Raw genomic sequence first — 20,586 nt, forward strand, 5'->3', positions numbered from 1 at the left:
GTCTTTCAAAATTCAATTGTCTCTATTCGGTGCCTTCTTGCAGTGGGATGCGTGAATCCAGGAAGATCTTTCCTTGACCTTTACGGCTGTGTTTGTTGTTAGGAGCACTTGATATGGTCCTTCAAAGCGTGGTTGCAGACCGTTCTTCCTTTTAAAAACCTTCACGTAGACGTCGTCTCCTGGTTCCAAGTCGTGGCACTTTCCCTCTGCTGGACTTGTTTGAGCTTCCTTTACCTGTTGGTGAAAGCTGGAAATACATTTAGTTAATGCAATGCAATAGTTTAGCATAGCCTCGTCCATTTTATGAATGTCCATTTGTTTCACCGTAAATGGTGCTGAGAATGGCAGTCTTAGGGGTCGTCCCATAACAATCTCATGTGGAGACAGTCCATTGGTCCTGTTAGTTGCTGCTCACATTATCATCAATGCTAAGGGTAATAGTTCGACCCATTTAAGTCCAGTTTCACTGCAAAGTTTAGAAATTTTATTCTTCAGTACTCCGTTATGTCTTTCCACCAGTCCTGCGGATTGTGGATGATAACTGCAGTGAAAATGCTGGTTAATCTGCAAAGCTTTACATAGTTCTTTTATAATTGCTCCAGTGAAGTGCGATCCTCTGTCACTTGAAAACTGCATAGGTATTCCAAACCTTGGTATGATTTCTTTTAACAAGCACTTTGCTACTGTTACAGCATCATTCTTTTTACATGGGAAAGCTTCGACCCATCTTGAAAACATATCTATAATTACTAACACATATTTAAATCCTAAACATGGAGGTAATTCAATAAAATCCATTTGTAAATGTACGAAAGGGCCTGATGGATTTGGGTGGGAGGCAGCCTGTACTTTCTTTGTCTTGCCTGGATTCATTTCCTGGCAAATGGTGCACCTTTCACTAATTTGTTTTGCAATTGCCGAAATACCTGGTGCATACCATGTTTGATTAATATAGTCTGCCATCCCCCCTTTGCCCGCATGCGTGAAAACATGAACGCATCGGGCAATCCATGGAAGTAAAGACTTTGGAGCCACCATGCGGCCGTCATGGTGAACCCATACCCCTTCAGGCGTTTTAAAGCAAAAATCCCTTGCCCAACTTAACACTTCGTCCGAGTTATCCTGTGACTGAAAGGCTAAAACATCATTAATAGAAGGTGGGTCATTATCTGATTTCTGTTGACGCAAAACAAAGGCTGAGACCAGTGGCCCTGTATCTGACAGAGCGGCTGATTTAGCAGCTCTAGCTGACTGCTCGTTACCCAGGGATATCTGATCCTGACTACCTGTATGAGCCTGACATTTAATAACTGAAATCTTAGTGGGACACACTAGAGCCTTTAAAAGATTATTGATTTGCTCAGCATTCTTAATAGTTGATCCTGAGGAAGTTAGAAATCCCCTTAATTTCCAGATCTGTCCATAATTATGAGATTGGAGTTGGATAACAGTGCAACCTCATATTGGCTGCTACGGGCTGACGTTAGATGCTGAGTGGCGTATTTTGATAACAGAACTTCCACTGAATGTGGTACAAACAAAACAGTTCGGTGATTAAGCGTGATGCCTTGAGCCTGTTGTACAGCGTAATAGGCAGCAGCTATTTACCTCTGAACTCTGGACCGCTATCGCACGCAATCTTGGGGTGACCATTCACCGCACCACAGCGTACCACCCCCAAGCCAACGGACTGTGTGAGCAGTTCCACAGATCCTTGAAGACATCTCTTCGAGCCAGCCTCCAGGACGGTGCCTAAACCGACCGACTCCCGTGGGTCCTCCTCGGCCTGCGCTCCACGGTTAAAGAAGACCTCCACGCATCGGCAGCAGAGCTCGTGTACGGCCAGCCACTGCGCGTACCCGTTGAGTTCCTGCCCACCGCCATGACACCCTGGTCAGCCGACCAGCAACGCCACGACTTCGCCTCACCGGCCCTACAGTTCGCCCCGGTGCCCATTGCCCGGCACGGCGAATCCACCTCACACGTCCCGCTAAGCCTGCACCAGGCATGGTTCGTTTTCGTCCGGCACGACGCCCACCGCAGACCCCTTCAACCCCCGTACGACAGGCCCTACAAAGTGCTACAGGCTGGGGACAAATTTTTTGCCCTACAAGTGGGCGACAGGACTGAAAAAGTGTCGGTTGACCGACTCAAGCCAGCACACTTGTAGCCTGGTGAGCAGGTCCCAGTAGCTCGTCCACCGCCACGCGGCCGACCTGCCCTCAAGCCAGTACACCCGGCTGCTCCACGCCCGGCCATTCCACGTCCACCGGCATCCTACAAGAGCCGCTCCGGCCAGCCCATCAGACCGCCGCACCATCTCGTCCACACCTCCTAAGCGGATTCTGGGGGGAGCTGTGTGGCGGATCGCCACCTAAACGGGCGCAATCCACTTTTCCGTCCGTGGACAATAAATCGGGCACCTTGCCTTTAAGAAGCATGCTGCCATTAAGGCTTGACAAAGGAGCGGGCGTCGCCCTCAGTGTGTACACAAAAGCGCGGGCGTCGCCCTCATTCAGTTTTCGGGTTTAGCAGAGAGAATAGCTGGGGCAGCCATCTCTCAAGAGAATGTAATAAAAAGCCATGTGTTCCTCAGATCGGTTCGGCCTCCACTCGTGTTCCGCGGCAGCCTCAACAACTGCCTGCTTTATTAGGAGGAAATGAAGTATGACACCCCCTCTTCATTCATCACTCATACATATGTATGCAATATTTGTGTTATTCAATAGGTGGCACTAATTTTCATTGATGCTCTCAGATTAATGACCACGACACTATGTGCTGAATATTATCAATCATCTCTTGCATAGCAGTAACAGAATATGAGTACAACTTGTTGAATAATTTATATCTCTGCTATCAGTTGAGGATCATTTCATGCTATCTAAGGCAGGTGGAATGAATGGTTTTTAATTCAAATACTACCACAGAGCTCACTGTGGTGTTGATGGTATTTCTGATTAAAAATAAATAATTCCTAAACTACTGACCCTTTCAAATATTGTAAATCAGTCTGCTTTATTGGACTTTTTCCACTGAAGGGAATGACACTGGGAGAGTTCCTAATAAATCTTTGATCAAATTATGTCACTGTCTTTCACTTCATAGTCTGAATTTTAACTTGATTTATACCACCAGTGCTAACCATACCAGGACTATGCTTTATTTTCACCGACGGTGCTGACTACCTTCCTGTACCTCGCCCAAGTGGCCATTTTTCATACATTAGCCAAGACAGTGAGTTTTTATTCAACTGTGGGGGGCAACAAAGTGAGCCCGCTCCTATCCCTACTGCTCCCATGGGTACACTTTACAACAAGGTTCGCTGGAGAGCAATCAGAAGCAGGGACTTTGATTTGCACTCTCCCTGGCTTATGACAACAGACCCAATTGTAGTCACCCAAATGCCATCCAAGCTGAGATCAGTTAACTCAGCACAAATTGGAGATCGACGCTGGAAACTTCCAGATCTGTATGGCTCAGTTGCACACTGGGTAGAATCTTAACATCTGGGCCATTGGACAAAGTGCAGAAATAACTTTGTACAATAGCTTTAAGTTACTGCTCTACCCAGCATTTACTAGACTCCGAACTTTGAATATAAATACATTAATGTCATTGTTCCATCAAGATACACTTGACAAATAACTGCAAAGGCATATTGATGTGTGCAATTTGTACAAATAGATTTTGATGGTTACAATTAAATAAAGAAAGCACATGAACAACAAAAACATCCCTTATTTCATTTCTTTTCTCTCTACTTCTCTATTTTTGCACCTTATTCTAAAACCTTATTTCTAGTTTTAATAATATCCAGTCCTTATTTTTTGTGTATTTCACCTTGTCTTCTCTTAAGCAGTCTTCTGAATGGCTAAAGGATTTATTGTCCATTTTCATATCTATCTTTTCCCAGTTTCCTTTAGCATTTTTTCAATTTTAATAATCCCATTATTGTTTTTGCTTTGCATTAGTGCAGTAAGTAACTGATTTTTTCTTGCTTGGCTCAGTTGGAAGCACACTCATCTCAGAACCAGGAGATTGTCATTTCAAGGTACACTCCAGGACTTGAGGATATAACTTAGGGAGGCACATTAATGCAGTACTGTGGGAGTACTGCATTGTCAGAGGTGCTGTCTCTCAGATGTTCAACCAAGTCTCCATCTGCCTTTTCAGGTGGACATAAAAGATCCCATGACACTATTCAAAGAGGAGTAGGGAGTTCTACTACCTTCATGGCCAACATTTTTCTATCAGACCTATGTTGAAGTTCAGTTCAGACTTCAGGGGGGAAGGGGGGAATTTTTACCTGAAAAAAGTGAGTGCGTCTGAGAGCGGGCGGGTGGTTAAAAGGGGTGAAACTGACAGCAGGTCAGGAAACCACCTTGAACCCGTTGACTTCCAATTTTAACGGCAGTGCTTTCGGCTGCATGCGAGAAACCCCCATGGGAGACACAGGTTGGCAATTGAAAGATGTTAAGAGGTAATAAGGAGCTGTTTTAACTGCAGATTTGAGCTATAACTGATGCACTGGTATCCTGGGCTTCCTGGAACTCACCAGTGAAAGCAAGGCAAGATGACAGCGCAAATTGAGGGAGCTGACCAAAAGACAAGCATAAAATCCTTTACGTGCTCAGACCTCATACCTGCTTCCTTGCCTAAGTGAAAGACTTCTGGAGAGTGTGCTTTCACTGCTTTCCAGCTGATTTCCACTACTTTGGAAGTAATTTTTGCTCCCTTGGAATTTTGTAAGTCTGATCTACACTTTCCATCTTATTAAATCCATGAATATTAAGGTATGGTGTTCTTCAATAAATAGACAGAGACTGCAGATCAACAATCAACAGGTGTTTACTGGATGAGGGTAGTCTAAAAACTAACAGTACAGATGCCTGCTCAGGGCTTATCTACAGGTGTGGTCACTGCCGGTACTACAGTATACAGGAGCTGTAAAAGTAGTTCTCTCTTAAAGGTACATACACTACAATTCCTCCCCTTTTAGATTAACAGTACCATAACATTCAAATAACAGTTAACATTTTTAACATGCACAGTAACTGAAATAGTCCATTTATAGATTCAGTCTTTGGGGCGGCTTCCTGATCCTTTCTGGATAGCGCCTTTCCTGAGTGTCTTGTTCTTGCTGCGGAGGCGATTCTAGCCCCCTGTCATCGGTTAGTTCATCAGTTTCCGATGTTACTGTTTCTGGGGTAGATGCTACCGGTATGTCGGGTTCATCACCAGGTACACTAGACATGGGGTTGACTCGTTCCTGTGATGCTAGGATCTGGTCGACATGGCGTCTCACAATGTTCTCCCCGACATCCACTGTGTACATTATTGGCCCCTGCCGTGTGCATATCATTCCGGGTTGCCATTTCTCTGTTCGGTAGTCGCTGGCCAAGACTGGTTGTCCTATATTGAAGCTCCTTGTCGGCTTCTCATTGATGTGCTGGAATTGCTTATTCTCAATATTTCTTCGCACATTTGGTCTGAGCAAATCCAAACGAGCTCTCATCCTTCGGTTAAAGAACATCATAGCCGGGGTCTGGTTGGTAACTGCATGTGTCGCATTTCTGTAGGCCAACAGGAAATTGTCCACCTTATGCTGCAGTGGAATGTCGTCATCGCACATGGTCCTTACTGCCTTTTTAAAGGTTTGTACGAACCTCTCAGCCAATCCATTTGTGGCTGGATGATACGGAGCGGATGTGTAATGCCTTACCCCATTCCTTTTCATAAATTCCCGAAAATCTTCGGACACAAACTGTGGTCCGTTATCAGAGCAAATCTGCTCTGGCAAGCCGTTCCTGGCAAATATGGTCCGTAGGACTGCAATCATTTTCTCCGTGGTGGTGGAGGACATTTTGATCACCTCAGGCCATTTTGAGTGTGCATCCACTGCGATTAAGAGCATTGAGTCCATGAATGGACCAGCAAAATCAATATGCACCCGTTGCCATGGAAAGGAGGGCCACTCCCATAGGTGTAGAGGGGCATGTGGTGGTGCATTTTGGACCTTCTGGCATCCTGAGCAGCTCTTTGTTAGGTCCTCGATTTGTTGATCGATTCCCGGCCACCACACAAAAGCCCTAGCAAGGCATTTCATTTTCACCCCTCTCAGATGGCCTTCGTGAAGCTCATTGAGCACTCTCTCACTTAACTTGGGTGGAATTACCACTCGGGATCCACACATCACTGTCCCCTGGCATACTGACAGCTGTTCTCTTCTGGATGAGAATGCTGGCAACAGTGAGTTGCCATGTGTTGGCCATCCCTTCACCGTCAAATCATATACCCGAGACAGTGTCGGATCATTTCGGGGCTCCTTCTCTATAACCGCGTTTGTTACTGGCATGCGTTCGATTGTCGACGAATAAAATATTTCGACAGGGTCCACTGCTGGTGCATCCTCCGCAGTAGGCAGTGGCAGGCGTGATAGCCCATCAGCGTTTCCATGCTCTTTCGTGCCCTTACACGCTATTTCATATTGGTTCGCCCCTAGAAAAAGGGACGATCTTTGTAGCCGTTGCGCAGTCATCACCGGAACGCCCTCCTTTGGATTAAACATGGAGACAAGTGGTTGGTGGCCAGTCGGCAAGGTGACCTTCTGCCCGTGCAGATAGTGGTTGAACTTTTTTACTCCCCATACTAGGCTGAGGGCCTCCCAGTCAATCTGGGCGTAGTTGTGCTCGGCTGAGATTAGTGCCCGAGACGCAAAGGCTACTGGCCTCTCCAACCTGTCTGGGAATTTGTGCGACAGCACCGCTCCAATACCATAGGATGATGCATCACACGCCAACCGAATTGGTAGTGCTGGGTTGAAATGGGCCAACACCTCTTTTGATGTGATCAATTCTTTGCACTTCTGGAAAGCTCATTTACATTCGTCATTCCACTTCCATGGTACCCCCGTCTGCAGTAGGGTGTTCAGTGGGTGTAATACTGTAGACAAATTTGGTAAGAACTTATGGTAGTAGTTCACCAGCCCGAGGAACGACCTCAGTTGTGACACATTTTCCGGTGCTGGAGCCTTGACTACTGCCTCAATCTTCTCAGGGGACTTATGTAACCCCTCTTCATCAATAACGTGGCCCCAATACGAGATCTGCTTCTGGAAAAACTCGCATTTGTGGCGATTAGCTCGTAGCCCATATTCCTTCAATCTAGTGAGCAACTGCTCCAGGTTGGCGAGGTGATCACTGTCATTTTTGCCCGTGACCAGGATGTCGTCCAAATAATACTGGGTCCCTGGAATCCCTTGTTGGACTTGATCTATTGCCCTTTACCAAACAGCCGGAGCCGATGCTACCCTGAACACCAGCCGGTAGTATTGGTAGAGACCTTTGTGAGTGTTGATCGTGAGGTATTGTTTTGAGGCTTCTTCTACCTCCATTTGCAGGTACGCCTGGGCCAGATCAATCTTAATGAAGCATTTTCCTCCAGATAGCGAGGCGAAAATATCTTCAATCCGCAGAAGCGGATATTGTACCGTGTGAAGGACTGGGTTCACTGTCACCTTAAAGTCCCCACAGATGCGAACCTTCTTTGGTTCCCCAGGCGTATTACTCAATGACCTCTTCATTACAGGAACGATGGGTGTAGCCCACTCGCTCCAGTCCACTTTGGACAGCACTCTTGAACGTTCCAAACCTTCCAGCTCTGCTTTGACAGCTGGGCGGATCGCATAAGGTACCGGTCTGGCCTTAAAAAACTTTGGGCTTGCATTTTCCTTTATTTTAATCATCGCTGCTATGCCTTTTAGTGTTCCGAGTCCCTCCTGGAACACTTCTTGTGCGTCAGTTAGCATTTTTGACAGTCATCCAGGTGTGACGTCATCATCCTTTTTGGCCTCTACCGTCAGTGCCTGTATGGAATGCCAATCTAATTGTATCTTCCAGATACATTCACTTCCTAGTAGTGGTGGTCCTCCATCTGGCAATACATATAGGTCCATTTTTGGTATTTCCTGGCCGTTGTATATCATGTTCACCCTTATTATTCATTTGGGTTAGACTTTTTGCCCCGTGTACGTCTTCAAGACAATCTCTGTAGCTCTCAAGGGTTAATGTGAGAATAGCCGCTTGTAGTCCCTTTGGTTTATGACTGTTAGGGCTGATCCTGTGTCCAATTCCATTTTCACTTGGACTCCGTCTATCTTGAGCGTGACCCAGATAGTCTGGTGGTCCTCCATTTTGATTACATTATGTAGTTTCAGACAACCCAGCTCCTTGCTTCCAGAGTCTGTATCACCTTTCTGTTCATCTGAACTACTCTCCGTCACCTTATGTACCTTTTTGTACTTCTCTTGTGGAGATTTCTTGCTGCTGGTTTTCTTCCCCGACCTGCAGACTCTTGCTATGTGTCCTGCATTTCCACACTGTCTGCACACTTGGTCCTTGAACCAACAATCCTTCTGGTCGTGTGTTGTTCTGCCACAGCGATAACACTTCCCTGCTCCATATGACATTTCATTGGTGCCATATTCTTGCGGTCTCCGGTGTATCTCTGCAGCGCCCCGTGTGGCTGCTTCGTGTGATACTGCCATGCTGAAAGCCTTGTCCAGCGTAAGATCCTTTTCTGATAGAAGCCGTTTCTGGGTTCCTTCACTTTGAAGCCCACACACAAACTTGTCCATTAACGTATCTGCTAGTCCCATTCCAAACTGGCAGTGTTTCGATAGCTTGCGCAGTTCCGTTAAATGCTCAGCATTACTTTCATCTTTATGCTGGTTCCTTTTGTGAAACTTAAATCTTTCCACTATCAGCAGTGGTGTGGGGTTTAAGTGGTCCTGTAGGATTTGCACTATATTTGCGAAATCCTTGTCCACTGGCTTCTCTGGAGTTTTTAGGTTTCGCAGTAAGCCATACATTTTTTGCACCCATGGAATTCAACAAAACCAGTGCTTTCCTGGCATCTGGCACTTCATTCGCCTTGCAGTACACCTCAATGCGTTCCATATATGTCGCCCAATCTTCGACTTCATTGTCGAACTCTGTGATACTGCCACTCTTCGGCATCCCTGGGTGTGGTTAGACTGGCTAAAATGGTGTCTCCCGCGCTCTCCCTTCTTCTCCGCAGCTCAAATGGCATCTCCCGTGCTTCCTTTCTTTCCCCGTGGATGCTGCTCAGCCCTTGAGCCCTGGTTGTGCTCTGCGCGTTTTCTTGTGCGCCTCTCTTCTTGCTGCCGCTCGGTCCTGAACCCGGCTGTGCTTTACCCTCTCTCTCTTTTTGTTTTCCGTCAACGCCGCTCGGTCTTCAACCCCCGGCTGCGCCCTGTGCACTTTACCCTCTCTCTTACCCCGTCGATGCTGCTTGGCCTTTTCTGTGCTGTCGGTTGGCTCCAGCCGCCGCTGTCCGGGAAGGGTCTGCGCTGTACCTGTTGCCAGCCTGTTGCTGGATCGTCGTGGCTGGAGAACCAAGCCCAGCTCTCAACAGCCTCCCCTGCGATGCTCACTCTCTGCCAGATGACTGGGCGGTTGCTCATGGTCGACGCCCGTGCTTCTGGCCTCGACTTTCTTCCACTGTCCTCCAGGAGCGAATCCTTGGGAGGAAATGCAGCGTTGTAGGTAGGTTCGAATCGACCTCGTCGCCACTATTAAATCCGTGAATATTAAGGTATGGTGTTCTTCAATAAATAGACGGAGACTGCAGATCAACAATCAACAGGTGTTTACTGGATGAGGGTAGTCTAAAAACTGACAGTACAGATGCCTGCTCAGGGCTTATATACAGGTGTGGTCACTGCCAGTACTACAGTATACAGGAGCTGTAAAAGTAGTTGTCTCTTAAAGGTACATACACTACACATCTATTGAGCATCAGTTCAGCATGGGTGCAGCTTATGCAGCTTTGCCATGGATAAGGACCACGATGAGCAGCAGTCCAATAGCAGCAGCAGGAGAAGCACCAGCAGCAGGAGCAGCAGCAGCAGGAGAAGCACCAGCAGGACCAGCAGCAGCCTTCTCATCATCTATCTGCCGCTCCACAGGAGAGAGGGGATGAGCACAGGAGTGTAGCTCAAGGAGGCGAACCCACAACACAGGCTATATAGGCAGAGGATTAGCTTCCTGACCATCTGAACACCAGTGCCTCAGGAGGCTCAGGGTATTGTGTCAGGTGGCCGCAGATATTTGCAGCCTCCTGGGAGAAGACCTGTTGCCAAATGGACCTGGTGGACACACTTTACCAGTGGCTGTCAAAGTCACCACCACCCTCAATTTCTTCACCTCTGGATCCACTCAGGTGGCCGATGCCATGTTTGCCACGGCCAGCAATTATTGCACTTTGCAACCAATGAGGCCAGACAGAAAGAACGGGCGCTCTGCTTTTCAGCTCTGGCTGGCTTCCCACAAGTCCAGAGAGTCATCCATTGCACACTTGTGGCAATCAAGGCACCCCCAGATCACCCTAGAGTTTTCATCAGCTGCAAGGGCTTCCACTCCATCAATGTTCAGCTCGTATGCAATCGCAAAACGATCATCATGCAGGTGTGTGCAAGATTTCCAGGCAGCTGTCATGATGCTTTCATCCTGCACCAGCCTACCCGCCCAGAGCTCTTTGAACCACGAAGCAGAGTTAGCAGCTGGCTCCTTGGAGACAAGAGCTATCCCTGAAGACGTGGCTGATGACACCCGTTAGGAGCCCAAACAATGAGGCCCAGAAAAGATATGATCACAGCTACATGACCACAAGAGCTGTCATCGAACAAGCAATCAGAATGCTGAGGATACACTTTAGTTGCCTGAACAGATAGGAATGGGTGCACCCGCAAGTTAAGTAAATATGAGGAGTGACGTGTTGGAGTCAGCTTGCGGGCCGTTACAGAACGCAGCATCAGCTCTAGGAAGTCATCATTTAAGTGAGGTGAGCCTTGTCACATTGGGACCATTAATGTAGTTTCTTTCTCTGTTATTTCAACTGGACAATCCTTCAACTTTTATTTATGTCGGGTCCCTTTAAGCAGTTCAGCTAAAATAGACCCATGCATACTGTCATCACGCTCGCTCGCACTAATTGGTCGAGATAGCTGGAAGTTTGATGCTAATGCAGTGGCTTCGTTAAAAATCCACTGACAAATGCGCTGCTGAAACTTCCAGGTTTCCCACGTGCTACAGGGCTCCCCCGCTGCCAGCGCTTTGGGCAGTGAAAATTCTGGCTAAAGTCTCTGTCTACTGGCTGTAAGGGTCATATATGAAATCAGTTAGGGCAATCTCCATTCAGTTCCTAGAGCACATGAGCTGTAGTACATAACTATCCCATATCTAGCATTAATTTGCAATCCCACTCAGAGAGGCAACAGAATGGTTGGTGTGGAAAATGGAAAATCTTTACAATCGTGCAGTACGAGGTGTTCTTTTCAAGTTGGGGTTGAGGCACATTCAGAACATAACAACATAAGAAATAGGAGCAGGAGTAGGTCATAAGGCCCTTCAAGCCTGCTTCTTCATTCAATACAACCATGGCTGATCTTCTACTTCAACACCACTTTCCCGCCCTATCCCCATAGTGTCCCTTAGTGTCCAAAAATCTGTTGATCTCAGTCTTGAATATACTCAATAACTGAGCAACCACAGCTCCCTGGGATAGAGAATTCCAAAGATTCACAACCCTTTGAGTGAAGAAATTTCTCCTCTTCTCAATCATAAATGGCCGACCCCTTATCCTGAGACTGTGAACCCTAGTTCTAGACTCTCCAGCTGTAGAAAACAACCCCTCAGCATCTACCCTGTCATGTCTTCTAAGAATTTTTTATGTTTCAATGAGATCACCTCTCATTCTTCTAAATTCTAATGAATAAAGGCCCATTCTACTCAATCTCTTCTCATATTCAACCCTCTTAACCCAGGAATCAATCTAGTGAACCTTTGTTGCACTCCCTCTAAGGCAAGTATATGCTTCCTTAGGTAAGGAGACCAAAACTCTACAAAATACTCCAGGTGTGGTCTCACCAAGGCCCTATATAATTGCAGAAAGACTTCCTTGTACTCCAACCCCCTTGCAATAAAGGCCAACACACCATTTGCTTTCCTAATTGCTTGCAGTACCCGCATGTTAACGTTCTCTGATTAGTGTACACAAATCCCTTTGCATACCAACATTTACTAGTCTTTCAACTTTTAAAAAATATTCTGTTTTTCTATTCTTCCTACCAAAGTGAATAATCTCATATTTCTTCACATTCTACTCCATCTGTCACCTTTATTTTCACTAATCTTTTCCTTTTTACATATTTGTAGAAGCTTTTTACAATTTGTTTTTATATTTTTTACTAGTTTACTCTCATATTCTACTTTCTCCCTCTTTTTCAATTTCTTGGTCATCCTTTGCTGATTGTTAAAACCCCACTACTATATTAGCCTCTAAAGAACGTGTAGTGCCAGTATCTGAGCTGATGCCTGTGGGTGAGACATGCTGTGACGCGGTGTGTTCTTCGTCCTCCTCTTCTTCTGCCTCGCTCTCAATGGTACCCTCAGGGACAGGCTGCTCAGCTGCTTGCTCATTATCTGAAAACATACAGGCACAGAGTTGGGTTAAGGTGAGGGGAGGGGTGCAGGAAGGGAGATAGGAATGCATACAGCATGGTTAGCTGGAAAGTGGGAAAGGCTTGTGGGGTAAGGGGGAAGTGTGATGTGAGAAGAAGGAGTAGGGATGAAAATACACTTGTAAGGGGGTCAACGTCACCGGTGGCCATGACGCCCACCAATTGGCACCCAATGATTTGCAGCACTCTTTCCTCCAGCTCAGAAAGTGGTTTGGTGAGGTTATCCCCCGCCTGTGCCCTCCTGCTCCCTCCTGTTGTGAATGACCTTGGCCTGCAAGAGAGAGGAAAGTGTGTGAGTGAATGTGGAGCAATGTGATTGGGAGATGTGCCTGCCATAGTTGAATAGCTGTCATTGTGTGCAAGGTGTGAGATGTGGGTGTGAGTGTTGGTAGGTGGAGATTGTTGGTGGGTGAGTGCTGGGGGAGTGGTGTTTTGCGCAGTGTGTGAAGATTGTGGTTCAGTTGGTGGTATGTAGCATTTGTTGAAGCATTGACTCACCCTGACCACCCGAGTGAGGTTGTTAAATTTCTGCCTGCACTGTGTGGGGGTCCTGGGGACCACAGTGCTGCCCGAGACCTGCTGCACTACCTCCCTACACATGGTGCAGAATGTAAAGTCTGTGGGTTATATGGTGAATTAATACACAGACTACAAGAGTAACTTTAACAGGACTTTACTATTCGAAGGTCAGGGCGAATCTGCCCAATAAATCCTTACACAGCACTTATATACCGGTGTGGTCACTCCCGGTATTACAGTATACAGCAGCCAAGATAAAGTAGTGCAACACCTAAAATAGTTCTCTTAAAGGTGGACGGTTACATACAATAGTTCTCTTAAAGGTAGAACGGTTACATACACTACAATCCTCCCTTTTTAGCTTACAACATACTTATTCCCCATTAAACATAACATATATCCAACTTCATGTAAAAACAGTTCACAGATGTAGTCTCTGCGGAAACAGTTCACAGATTCAGTCTTTGCGGGAAACAGTTCACAGATTCAGTCTCTGCGGAAAACAGTTCACAGATTCAGTCTCGGTGTAGTCGGTTCACGTTGCTGGAGTGACTCATCCAATAGTCCTTCACTGGACTTAACAGCTTGAACTTCCGTCACTTCTGAACCAGCATTGTTGACTTCTAAAAGCTTGAGTACCTTGGGAAGTTTTTCTACTTCCAAACTGATTTGGCTCCGTACGGAGCGACCACGTGCGTGACCTGGTAGAGGTGATAATGGTTCAGATGGTCATCATCTTCTGCTTCGTCTTTTCCTTTTCTGCTTCTTGAAGACTCTCTGGGCTCCACTGTCAGCTGCCAGCTGCATGCACCGTTCCTCCTTCTCGTCCTCCTTTTTCCGTAGTAGCGCCACCATCTCCCGATGTTCCTTAGACTTTAGGTGATTCTTCATGGTTTCTGCACTTTGGGAGTTTTCATCACAAGCTGGGCAGAGCAGGTCATCGTAATATTCGGTGTCGTCCAACAGGTCATGGTAATATTCGGTGTCGTCCTGAGCTAGGCCAGCGAGAGGGTCTTCTATTTCCTCCATACCCAGCTGGACGTTAGCCAGCTTTTGTTCCAAATCCAGACATCTTTCCTGAAGAGACTTCTTCATGCGTTCAGTTTCATCCAGCTTTTTCTGGGCTTCCTGCAAGTCTTTTACTACTGACCTCATTCGTGATTTCAATACTTCAACTTCATTGGGAGATTGATTGATTGTATTATTCAATCCCTCTACTGGAGCAGCTGTTTCAGCATTCTGTTGTTCAACATTGACGTGAATCAGCGTACTTTTGGCATCCAAGGTTTGCTCTGCTGCCATCTTCTCAGTCTGTGTTGCAACCTCAGCTATTCCAATTACTTTTGGGAGCTCCAAACCCCTCTCCTTTGAAGATTTAGACTCATGTCCAAATTGTTCCCATTTCAGAGTCTTGTCCCTCAGCATATGAAGGAGTTGGCTGACCGTTGACTCTTCTGACCTCATCCGTTTCCCAGTAGCTGCAGGGCTGTTTATAACCTTGCCCTGGGGCTCCTTTGCTGTTTCTACTTCGCCATCATCCGCAGCCTCCACCATTCGAATTTCCACAAATGAATCGTCCGGTGATGCTGCACCCAACTTCAGTAGGAGCTCGGAATTCATGGCGACCAACTCAGCCTTTTCTGCCTGCAATCTGCTAACAAGCGCCTTCAGTTGCTGAACATCTTGCTCCACCAGATTAGAGCACGCACCTTCAGAAACCGAATCAGCTTTGATTCGTTTGGCCTCCTTGCGCAGACGGTTTGTGTGCTCCTGCTCCCTTTTCTCCCTCAGCTGTTTCTGTTGTCTTTCCAGATTCTCCCACTCTGTGTCAAAGAACGTTTTCATTGCTTTTATCTCTTGCTCGAGACGGCAACTCAATTGTTCTAATTGCTGTTGTAATTTGAAATGGAGTTCAGTTCGAGCCCGGTGTTCCTCAGACTTGTGCATGTCTGTAAACTGGACAGACTCAGAATTCTCTGCCAAACTATGTTGTTGTTGTTCAGTGGAATTCTGTTCTGAAACTTTGTTCTCCTTTGAAGCATCAGTATTTATGCACTCCTTCGTTTTTCCAACCTTAGTCAGCAAGTCCATTTTAGACTTGTCTTTCGCACCTGGGCTGGTCTTGTCGTCATCCGTTTCAGAGTCTGAGCTGATTGTCTTCACCGAGTTCTCACTCGTTATTGCTTTTAGGCAGTGCCATTCCATGTTTATTTCCCTGATCCACTCCCATCCCAGAAGTGGTGGACCTCCCTCAGGTAGTACATATAAGTCCATTCCTTGGTGTACTTTGCCCCTGTCTCTCACCTTGACTTGTATCTTTCCCATGGGGTATACTTTATGCCCCATGTATGTCTGCAATACGATCTTGGTATCTCTCAAGGGTATATGTGAGAATAGCCGGTTGTAATCCCTTCGATTTATGACTGATAGGGCTGATCCTGTGTCCAATTCCATTTTCACTTGGACTCCGGCTACTTTTAGTGTGACCCAGATAGTTTGTAGTTCAGCTTCCTTACTCACATTGTAAATTCTCAGACTACCCAGTTCCTGGCCGTTCGGGTCTGAATCCGAATTCTGTTCATCTGAACTCTTCTCAGCCACCTTGTGTACCTTGCTGTACTTTTCCTGCGGTGACTTTTTTCTGTTGTTGGTCTTCTTTCCTGACCGGCATACTTTAGCTATGTGACCAAGCTTGCCACATTTTCTACATTCCTGGTTTTTAAACCAGCATTGGTTCTGGTCGTGTGTTGTCTTCCCACAACGATAACATTTTGTTGTACCCGAAGTCATTTGATCCACGCTGAGTACCACTGCCTTCAGCTGCATTTCCGCAGTGCCTCTCGCGGCTGCTTCGTGTGATGCTGCAATAAGGACAGCCTTGTCAAGTGTAAGATCGTTCTCTTCGAGCAGTCGCTTTTGTGTTCCTTCCTTCGACAACCCGCACACGAACTTGTCTCTCAATGCCTCTGTCAGATTTTCCCCAAACTGGCAGTATTTCGCTAGTCTACGCAGTTCGACCAAGTATTCCGCGTTGCTTTCCTCTTTCCGTTGCATTCTCGCATAAAATTTGAATCGTTCCGCCAACATCAGCGGTGTGGGGTTCAAATGATCCTTCAGGACAGCAACAATATCAGCGAAAGTCTGATCCGCCGGTTTAGCTGGTGATAGAAGATGCTTCAATAGCCCGTATGTCTTCGCCCACATTGCGTTTAATAAGGTGAGAGCTTTATCATCATCTGCTATTTTATTGGCCTCACAATATATCTCGATGCGTTCTACGTACGTGGCCCAATCTTCCACCTCGGAATCGAAGTTGTTGATGTTACCATGCTTAGGCATCTTCACTATCTTTTTGAGAAACCACAACGAATTTGTTTGTTACTTTTTTTTCCAAAAATGGCGGTTTCCCGCGCTTGTCTTCTTCCCCGCCCACTTTCAAAATGGCGGTTTCCCGCTTCTGTCTTCTCCCCCGCCTACTGGCGGCTTCCCGCGTTTCTTCCCCTGGCGGGAGGGGTAAGCTTTCCTTCGGGCGATGACCGCTGGATTTCGGAGTTCGCAGCCTGCGCGCCGGCTTCAGTGCGTTCCTTGTTCCCTTTTCTCGGCCGGCAACCGGCGCTGGGGACAACCCGTTGGCGGCGAACAGTTCCAGCCGCTGGGCGGAATCTCGCTCGGTCTCCCTCGCTCGGTCCCGTTCCCCCTTCCTCGGGCTCTGTCTCTCCCTCAGCGGCTTCCAATCGCGCCTCCCAGCCCTCTCGCAGTCCGGTCCTTTCCTCCCCCGGCTGCAGCTGAGTTCTCCGCGGTTTTATTTATTTTTATATCTTCCCGCGCCTTACGATCCCGCTCGCAGCGCCTCGTGGCCTCGGTAGCTGCCCGGCCTTTTTCGCCGGTCGCGGTCTAGCTGTCTCACGAAGCTGTTGCGTCTCCCAGCCCGCTTGTAGCCCGGTCTCTCACACCGGCTGCGTTCCCGCTTGTAGCCCAGTCTCTCACACCGGCTGCGTTCCCGCTTGTACCGCGGCTTCCGTGCCCTACGCTGCCCCAGTCTCAGCGCCTCTGGGCCCGACTTCTGTCTGGCTCCTTCCCCCCGGCCGTGGTCGAGTTCACCGCCCTTATCCTCCGTTTCTTTTTATTTTCCCCCTACTCACAGTCAACGTGGCCGACTTGCTTCTCTTGGCTGATCGGCTCACTCACCGCCGTGGCAGAAGGGACAATAACAGCCTGTTGCTGATGGAAGGCTTCGTGTTTGAATCCTTCCTTCTTCCTTGCTCTGCAGACTCGAGTCTTCTCTCAGCAGAACGACGAGGGCGGGTGCCTCTTCTCGACGCTCGTTAACTGCTTCGGGTGTGTCGCTGCCGCAGGGTAAGATCGAACCCATCGCCACTGTAAAGTCTGTGGGTTATATGGTGAATTAATACACAGACTACAAGAGTAACTTTAACAGGACTTTACTATTCGAAGGTCAGGGCGAATCTGCTCAATAAATCCTTACACAGCACTTATATACCGGTGTGGTCACTCCCGGTATTACAGTATGCAGCAGCCAAGATAAAGTAGTGCAACACCTAAAATAGTTCTCTTAAAGGTGGACGGTTACATACAATAGTTCTCTTAAAGGTAGAACGGTTACATACACTACACAGAAGATTTGCGGTGAGGGCCTCCTGCCACTTGCCAAGTAGAGCACCGCCCTCCGTCTCTCCACAGCGAGGACAAAGTCCTCCAATGCTTGGCCACTGAATCTGCGAGTTCTCTCCCTGGGCCATTGATTTGCTATAATGACCCCTCCTTCAGTGGTCTGGTTCCTTCTCCTTGGCCTTCTGCTGCTTGCTGAGACAGCTGCAGAACCAGCAATGCTGAGAATGAGGTTTGGCAGCACGATTGACCCTCCCCTTTAAGAACTGGAAAGAGCCTGTGGCAATGACGACTAGTGATTAGACTGCACCTGAAATTGCTTAGCACTTTGAGTCTAACCCCACTGAGCTAAGTCATTAGCACTTGATTTGGCGCTCCTGTCCTTTCTTTGAGCAATGACACTGAATTTTGAGTGCAGCCAGATTCATTACCGCCTGGCACTGAATCTCAAACTTTTCAGAAATAAGCGCTCATTCCTGGTGATAATGAATTTCACCCCCTACATCTTTTTCAAAATGTTCTGCTGTTTGAAATATGAATCACTTTCTCAAATGCCATGGTTCCATTGCATAAATCCAAAATGGGCCTAATTCTCACACTGAGTGTTAAATCCATGAATCTTGATGTATGGTGTCTTTCAAGAAATAGACAGAGACTGCAGAAGAACAATCAACAGGTGTTTACTGGATGAGGGTTACTCTAAAACTTACAGTACAGATCCCTACTCAGGGTTTAGATACAGGTGTGGTCACTGCCGGCACTACAGTATACAGGAGCTGTAAAAAGTAGTTCTCCCCTTAAAGGTACATACACAACAATTCCTCCCCTTTTAGATTAACAGTACCAGAACATTCATTTAACAATTAACACTTTTAACATGCAACATTAACTGAAAATAGTCCATTTATAAATTCAGTCTTTGGGGCGGCTTCCTGATCCTTTCTGGATAGCGCCTTTCCTGAGTGTCTTGCTCTTGGTGCGGAGGCGATTCTGGCCCCCTGTCGCCGGTTGGTTCATCAGCTTCCGATGCTACTGTTTCTGGGGTAGATGCTGCCGGTATGTCGGGTTCATCACCAGGTATGCGAGACATGGGGTTGACTCGTTCCTGTGACTCTCGGATCTGGTCGACATGGCGTCTCACAATGTTCTCCCCAACATCCACTGTGTACATTAGTGGCCCCTGCTGTGTGCATATCGTTCCTGGTTGCCATTTCTCTGTTCGGTAGTCGCGGGCCAAGACTGGTTGCCCTACATTGAAGCTCCTTGTCGGCTTCTCATTGATGTGCTGGAATTGCTTATTCTCAACATCTCTTCGTACATTTGGTCTGAGCAAATCCAGATGAGATCTCAACCTTCGGTTACAGAACATCATGGCCGGGGTCTGGTTGGTGACTGCATGTGTTGCATTTCTGTAGGCTAACAGGAAATTGTCCACCTTATGCTGCAGTGGAATGTCGTCATTGCACATGGCCCTTACTGCCTTTTTAAAGGTTTGTACGAACCTCTCAGCCAATCCATTTGTGGCTGGATGATACGGGGCGGATGTGTAATGCCTTACCCCATTCCTTTTCATCAATTTCCAAAACTCTTCGGACACAAACTGTGGTCCGTTATCAGAGCAAATCTGCTCTGGCAAGCCGTTCCTGGCAGATATGGTCCGTAGGGATGCAATCGTTTTCTCCGTGGTGGTGGAGGACATTTTGATCAACTCAGGCCATTTCGAGTGCGCATCCACGGCTATTATAAACATTGAGTCCATGAATGGACCAGCAAAATGAATATGCACCCGTTGCCATGGAGAGGAGGGCCACTCCCATGGGTGTAGAGGGGCATGTGGTGGTGCATTTTGGACCTTCTGGCATCCTGAGCAGCTCTTTGTCAGGTCCTCGATTTGCTGATCGATCCCCGGCCACCACACATAATCCCTAGCAGGGCTTTTCATTTTCACCCCTCCCAGATGGCCTTCGTGAAGCTCATTGAGCACTCCCTCCCTTAACTTGGGTGGAATTACCACTCGGGATCCACACATCAAGGTCCCCTGGCATACTGACAGCTGTTCTCTTCTGGATGAGAATGCTGGCAACAGTGAGTAGCCATGTGTTGGCCATCCCTTCACTGTCAAGTCATATACTCGAGACAGTGTCGGGTCATTTCGGGTCTCCTTCTCTATATCCGCGTTAGTTACTGGCAAGCATTCAATTATAGTCGAATAAAATATTTCGACAGGGTCCACTGCTGGTGCTTCCTCCGCCGTACGCAGTGGCAGGCGTGATTGCCCATCAGCGTTTCCTTGCTGTTTCGTGCCCTTATACTGTATTTCATATTGGCTCGCCCCTAGAAAAAGGGACCATCTTTGTAGCCGTTGCGCAGTCATCACCGGAACGCCCTTCTTTGGATTAAAGATGGAGACAAGTTGTTGGTGGTCAGTCAGCAAGGTGAACTTCTGCTCGTGCAGATAGTGGTTGAACTTTTTCACTCCCCACACTAGGCTGAGGGCCTCCCTGTCAATCTGGGCGTATTTACGCTTGGCTGAGGTTAGTGACCGAGATGCAAAGGCTACTGGCCTCTCCGAGCCGTCCGGGAATTTGTGCAACAGCACCGCTCCAAAACCATAGGGTGATGCATCACACGCCAACCGAATTGGTAGTGCTGGGTTGAAATGAGCCAACACCTCTTTTGATGTGATCAATTCTTTGCACTTCTGGAAAGCTCGTTTACATTCGTCATTCCACTTCCATGGTACCCCCGTTTGCAGTAGGGTGTTCAGTGGGTGTGGTACTGTAGACAAATTCGGCAAGAACTTATGGTAGTAGTTCACCAGCCCGAGGAACGACCTCAGTTGTGACACATTTTCCGGTGCTAGAGCCTTGACTACTGCCTCAATCTTTTCAGGG

This window comes from Somniosus microcephalus, chromosome 7, assembly GCF_052327205.1.
Source record: "Somniosus microcephalus isolate GS21.2 chromosome 7, FLI_Smic_1.0, whole genome shotgun sequence".
In the NCBI taxonomy this organism is placed as follows: Eukaryota; Metazoa; Chordata; class Chondrichthyes; order Squaliformes; family Somniosidae; genus Somniosus; species Somniosus microcephalus.